Genomic DNA, 7,272 nt, shown 5'->3' on the forward strand with positions numbered 1-7,272 from the left:
ATCTCTTGACATCCTTATATACTACAAAGAAGAATCAGCTGCTGAGGAGGATTAATGAATGATGCCAGGGACACGTTGCTGTACTTGGTCTCCATGGTCTCCAGTTCATCAGCTGACAGGAAGTAAAGATGCTCTGTGTGGTGAAGTATCTGGTTCTGTAAAGGTTCTGTAGCACCAGCTGGAAACCTTCGACCAGTTGATATGAGGACAGTGTTGTGCAAAAGTCTTGACCTGCTCCTCATTTCCATCCATCTTCATCCGCTTTATCCGAGGCCGGGTCGCGGGGGCAGCAGCCTAAGCAAAGAGGCCCAGACCTCCCTCTCCCCAGCCACCTCCTCCAGCTTATCCGGGGGAACACCAAGGCGTTCCCAGGCCAGCCGAGAGATATAACCTTTCCAGAGTGTCCTGGGTCTGCCCCGGGCAGACATCCTTGTCAGATGCCCGAACCACCTCAGCTGGCTCCTTTCAATTTTGCCAACCAGCCATTCTTGTAAATTTTTTTAAGTTGTCTTGAATAATAGTTCATCAGGCTTTCTGAAGGTCTTTCAATTGTTTTTAAGTTTTGGGTCATTGGCTGCTTTTTCACTCATTCTCAATCCAGTCCTTTTTCCATTTTCAGATTAATTTGTTTAAGCCACTCAGCATTAAACTTTGAATCATTTAAGCATTCAAAAACTCACCAGATATTACATCTTGATTAGTCCTCAGTGAGAATTATCACCTGAACCAGGAGACAATAATGTACAATACTCTCACTTTCAGTTTTGTTTCTCTGAAATCCCTGACATCATCACGAGAAAAACCTGTGTGGGTGTGCTTTAATGCTTTGCCAGTTATTAGAAGAGATAAAGCTAAATGTGTTCCAAAAGGAAGAAGAAGAATATTTTAACTTGAACTGCAGTGTAGAAAAGTGCAAGAACCTCAAATTTGTAATGAGGCACAGCCGAGTACTTGAACATATCAGTGAGGTTGAATATTTAACCTCAGTTTTAATGGTCTGCTGTAAGTCCATCAAAGCCCATCAAAGAAAGTTTTGCATTCTTCCTGACAGACACCTCAGAGTCTGCCTGACCTTCTCCTCATTCTTCCAGGTAACGACTTCCACAAAGCAGCAGGCTGGAAGAACCGTGGTCAAAGGTTCAGTGGAAGAATCTGACTCATAGGTGAGAGAGTGCATCAGGTTTTGTGTTCTTACAGCATGGTCAATATGACATGTGAAATTAAATATATTAAAGATGAGCCCACCTGGCTTGTCTTGGGTTTAGCTTCTTGGCAAGTGAAGGAACTTGAGGTTCTTACAGTTAGTTCAATCTAGGAAAAGCCTCTCTGCTCCCTCTGGGTGGATCTATTCCTCCAGAGCCACCGTGAGTAGGTTATAGTCACCCACCCAAAGAGGACTTCATACAATTTTCCATCTTTTTTGACAAACATTCAGGCTTTTGTTTTACTATAGATTTTTCATACCCATTCTCTTTGCAATTTTTGCCTTTATGGACTAAATTTAGTTTGGTTTGTGGTTGTGGCTCACATCTTTGACATGGGGAACAAGAACACATGGATTTAAATGCAGACTCAGACAAGCGACAAAAGTTTCAATGATTTTTATTATAAGTAAAAGATGGCACAGAGCCAGAGGATCCAGTCCAGCACACACACCAGGAAGGAACTGAGAAGGACACAAGAATCCAAAATAAGGACACTAGGAACGTTTCCTTCTACAGAGAGGTGATGTAATCCTGATTTACTGCTTCTGGAGTGTAAAACATCGTGCAGGATGGAGGAGAAACCGATGTTTGAGCACACTGCTGGTTGTTGAGAGCAGGTGTGTTGACTGAACTCCACCAGCTGATGGAGCTGTGCTCACTGGACTGGAGAATCCTGCCACTCACTAACACACAAACCAACAGGAGGAGGCAGCAAGACAGAGAACAAAGATGAGATTTTTCTGTTCCAAGCTACAAGATATTGTTACAGTTAATAACTCATCAACTCACCTTTGGTGTGAGCAGCCTCGGCCATTAATGATCAGCGCATCAGCTCTGCTGCCTCGTAGGAGTCCTCGTTGAACACCTCCAGTCTCAGCTCCAGAGTCAGCCACAGATCCACGTGAGCCCCTCGGCACGCTACAGTCACCAGGCTGTTTGCTCTCAGAGTTCAGCTCCCCTGGATTACTGACTACCTGACAGGCGGCAAACTGCGGTCTACGGCTGTTACTCTGGACGTATATAAATATCTATTAAATTATATATCTTATGATATATAATTTAATATATGTTTTTAAAAAGGGTTTTATTATTAATTATTAATTAACTCTAGAACAACACCAGGTGATTTTCACCTGAGCAAATATATTTAAATGATTTTGAATATGTTGCGTTTGTCTGAGTGTCATGGGTCCTTGGGTAGCTTCAGCATTGTCTTTGACGTCTTTGAAGGTACAGCCTGCTTTTTTCTCTTTTTTTTCTTTTCTTTTCTTTTCTTTTCTTTTTTTTTTTTTTTTTTTACAGCCATGTATGATTTTCACCTGGCAATAGTGATAGAGGGTAAAGCAGGTTTTGGGTGAATTTCACTTAGTTTTTACCCACCAATACAACAAAGTACAATTTTTTGTTTCTCTATCCTGCACCTGTTCGCTTGTCGAGGAGACTGTGCCTTCACCAGAGAAGTTTAAAATTTTCCATTAATTATTTTTTTGTTAAAGAATTTTTTGTTCTCAAATTCAAAATTTTTCAGTAATGTTGGAGCATTTTTTAGGGTCCCCCATGGCACTTCTTTTTCCATTTTGTTTGACATGGCACAGTTGGAAATAAAAGACGGCCACTCTAATTGATAATGTGTTGTCATATTTTGATATATTTTGATGCCAAGTACTTCTTGTTGGGTATATTATATTGGGTAAAAATCACCCGGCGTTAGTGATGGTGTTATAGTGATAGTGTTTTAGGGTTAATTATTATATATATATAATATATATAATAAATATATAATATATAATTATTATATTATTATTATATTATATTATATTATTAATTAATTACTAATAATTGTTTTTCTATTATTAATCTATTATTAATCAAAATTAATATTAATTTCATTAATTTGAGTGTAATTATGGTTTATTTTGAAGATGGTAAAGATTTAAAGGACTGTTGGTCTCACAAGAGGAGATAGGATTTTGGTAAATAAGTTCCAGTGTGAAATTAGTGCAATTCATGGCCATTTTATTTCTAATTTTTGGCACAGTAATTTTCTCCTTGGGAGACTCGTTCACCAGTTCACACCAGTCGCTTAAAAGACTGACTCTACATGCATCTTGGATCTTTGGGGGAAATATGAAAGAAGAAATTGTGTCTTTACCATGTTGTATATGTGTTTCACGTGAACAAAAGGAATTTTTTGCCAGTGTTTTCAGCACAGACACATAGGATTTTATTTTCTTATAGAAGCTGTGTTTTTCTTCTTTTTCACTAAGTTCTGTGATATATTGGAAGATTTTACGTGTGACTGTGAAAGACTTCAGTTTGAAGTGATCACGCTTACATCTTTGACTGTCTTCATAAAACACACCGCGTGGACCTAACATGTTGGTAGATGAGTAGGTGAGAGTTTGGAAACAATTTTGTTTATAAAATTGTGTGAATGCTACAGTTGTGGAAAATCCATATTTAAAGCGCCAGAGATAAGCTTTTTCAAGAAGTAGACACAAACATCCTAAACAAGGACTATTGAATGTATAAATCAGAATATCCTCCACTAAAATTCCAAACTGTTGCAAAAAAGGTTCCAAAGCTTCACATAAACAAGGTTCACTATGCTTTATTGTTTTCTGGGTTTTTTGGGTTTTAAAATCTGGCCTAAATGCTGGAGAAACAATGATATTTTTACTATGTTTCATGACAACAATAGCAAATGCATACTGCTTTTGTTCATTACTTTGAAGGTATTCTTTCAGAAATGGAAAAAATCTGTTTGGATCAACACTTGGAATTTTTTTCTGCATTTCTTCAATTATTAAATGATAAAATTTCTCATACTCGTTATTCTGTCGATGAATCGGTTTACATTCTTCCTTAAGCTTCAGTTCTTTCTGCTCTTCTATTCTACAAGTATTGAGTTTATCATTTAAATGTTTCACTTCAGCTGCTGTCAATATCTCAGAAAAAATTTGTGCATTGAAACTTTTAACTTCGGATAAAAAAAAAATCTGATTGCCGGGTATGCTGAGAATTTTTGAAGAAAAAAGAATTTCAGAGAATTTCATATATTCATGATTTCTTTTTGATTTCTTAGGAACGGTAAAACCATTTGAAACTGCGTAATTTCTTTTGAGGAGGTTATTAGATTTTGTTTTAGATACAGTATGAACCTGAGTTGATTTATCACACCAATTTTTAAAGACAACATGTCGAATGTTGAAGTCACCTTTATGGAGATAATTAAAACTGAATGATATTTGTGGTATTATTTTGGTAAATGCAGTGGGTTTTTTTTGCTTGTGTTTAAAAATGTAATTTTCTTTGTTATGGAACAAGGGTGCTGATTTCTTAGCTGTAAAAAGAGTAAAAAAGATGTATGATTAAGGAATTCACAACTGCTGTAACTGCATTATTTAAAGGGTTGGATGATCCAAATTACAAAAAGATTTTCTATATGGTATCCCAGTTAAAACCACAATAAGCAACTTTCCTCAGAAAGTAAATAAATGAGTCAAAACACAATCCATGAATTTGCAAACTGTTTGAACAAACATTAAACTAATAATATGATACATCAACTTTTTTACCAGTGATATTTTGCATTTTCCTTCCTTTAAAAAAGAAAAGAAAAGAAGAAAACCTGAATTTACTCTCTTTGAATTTGTTGCCAGCAACAAATGTTCTCCAAAAATGAAGCACCAGTAAATACATAAAAAAAAAAAAAAAAAAAAAAAATCATGATTCTCATTGGTGTATGACCAAAAACCTGACAGCATTCCTGACAGCATTTTTGCTCTTAGCTTGGACTTAGTCTAAACAGATGCGCTGATGAGCTTTATCTCCTGACAATGTGATTTCCATTTCATCATCATAACTGTTTTTAATTGACTAGAACAGAGGAATGTTTCTTACATAGCCTTAACCAGGACAGAAGACAAACCACAGGAGGTTATAGGCAAAATGTTTTGCTGGCATCAAATTCAAAATAAGCTGGTATAATTGAAAAAAAAAAAAGTCTAATTAAACATTGTATGATTTGTGCCTTAACTTTAACTTAAAAGTGTTTTTTTTTAATTAAAAAAGACAAGTAAAAATAAGACAAAAAATAAGATAAAAGTAACTACTACTTTCTTTTTTTAACTTCCAAGTTTCAAGAAAATGTAAAGGAAAACATATGGGCTCAAATTGTGGTCATAAATATTTTGTACTTGTAAATCAGGATTTGTATGTGTAAAAACAATTTGTGTGCGTAAAGAAAAGATTTGTGTGTGGACTTAGCCAAAAAGTATGTGTGAAGGACCTGAAGCTCCATAAAGCACCCCTCCAATAGCCAAACCCACCTGTTCTCTGATTGGATAGTTAAATTTGTGATTGACACACGTATTTTTTGGCTAAGTCCACACACAAACCTTTTTTACACACACAAATTCTTTTTACACATACAAATCCTGATTTACAAGTACAAAATATTTATGACCACAATTTGAGCCCATAAAAACAAGCGTTATTAACCTACCGTTGGTATGTATAGCCATGTACCTGTAACAGATAATTGAGATCATTAACATTTTAACTTAATATGGGGAAACAGAATATACAGTCAGGTTTGCAATTATTTGAACAATGACTGAATGCAAAATTTTAATAAAACACTTTAATTACAGCTAAAGGTCTGAACTTCAACCACATCTTTAATCAAACAAAGGGGAGATTCACAAAAACTGTGTTTCTGTCCAAGTACTTAGGGACCTAATTGTATATGCTACACTTGGAATAAAAACAAAGAAGAAAAGATTTTAGAGACAGTTACAGTTAATATCCAAACTGAGATGATGTAAAATACTTGCTTTCTATGGCTTAAAAACAGATACTTTTCCATGGTAACGGACTGATGAATCGTGGTTGTGGTTGTAGTTGGTTTGAGCTGATTTACGTCACTGGATTCTCACAAAAAGTTGTTACGATTTTTCAACCTAAATAGAAAATATATTACACATATTACCACAGCATGTTAGATACCATACACTGAACCCTCTCTAGTCGCATATTATCACAGTCAAATCTAATTTTTATTGCATCATTCACTCTTGTGTCCCTGTGAAACTACATGCAGCAGGTATCTGCCCTACTTTTATAGATGTTTCTTGTTTTTGTCCTCCCAGCTGTTTCAGTTTCTTGTGCAAGGAAAGTGTTGTCTTATCAAGCTTTCTTTTAAAATTGCCCGAGGTGATTAATCTGTGTGCACATGCATGTATACATATAGCTATCTGTAAAGTAAGGAACAGAGAGATCTATATCTGTGTAGACAGATAAGATAACTGCTCTACGGTACTGAACAGGTTTACTTCATCAAGCTATGAGCCAAATAAGCTGATACCAAATCATTGCTTTTCTTTTTGTGTTTTGATAGTAGTAAAGCTGAAACAAACATGCTTTTTTGATCCATAGAGTTTGTTACATTGTTCACTTCACTGCCTAAGCTGCCACAGAAACTCTGATTTGCGTTTTAACCCTTGTGACAAAGTATAAGTATAAAAACAGGATACAAAGAAACTTACCTACGAGGCAGCAGAGGTGGGTCGCTGATCAAAAGGGACGTTTTGGAAGATCTGACAGGATTTTATAACAATTTCTGACCATGTGACCACACTAACTCCTCCCCTTTTCTACCTGATCATTTCACAAGTATATTGAACACAAATTATCTTAAATTTCAACGAGAATAGTAGAGTGTGTTTTGTGATCACATCTTCTAATCACTAAAAGTGTATCCAGTCACACAAGTTTATTTCCATTAAAAATCAGAGATTGTATCATGACTTGCCCTCAGTAAGCACAATCACCTGAACCAGGAAACAACAATGTAGAACAGGTTTACTTTCAGTTTAGCTTCTATGAAATTACTGTGATCAGAACAGTAATATCACTGTAGATAAAGCCTAAGGGCTTTATTGATTAATTGAAAATTCTTATATATACTGTAAAGTGTAGAAGTAAATTTAAATATAAATTGATATACAAAGAGGTGTTTACAAGGGTTATAGAGCTGGTTACGTAGCTATTTGGTGGTTACGTG

Source organism: Rhamphochromis sp. 'chilingali' (genome assembly GCF_963969265.1).
Source record: "Rhamphochromis sp. 'chilingali' genome assembly, chromosome: 2".
NCBI lineage: Eukaryota > Metazoa > Chordata > Actinopteri > Cichliformes > Cichlidae > Rhamphochromis > Rhamphochromis sp. 'chilingali'.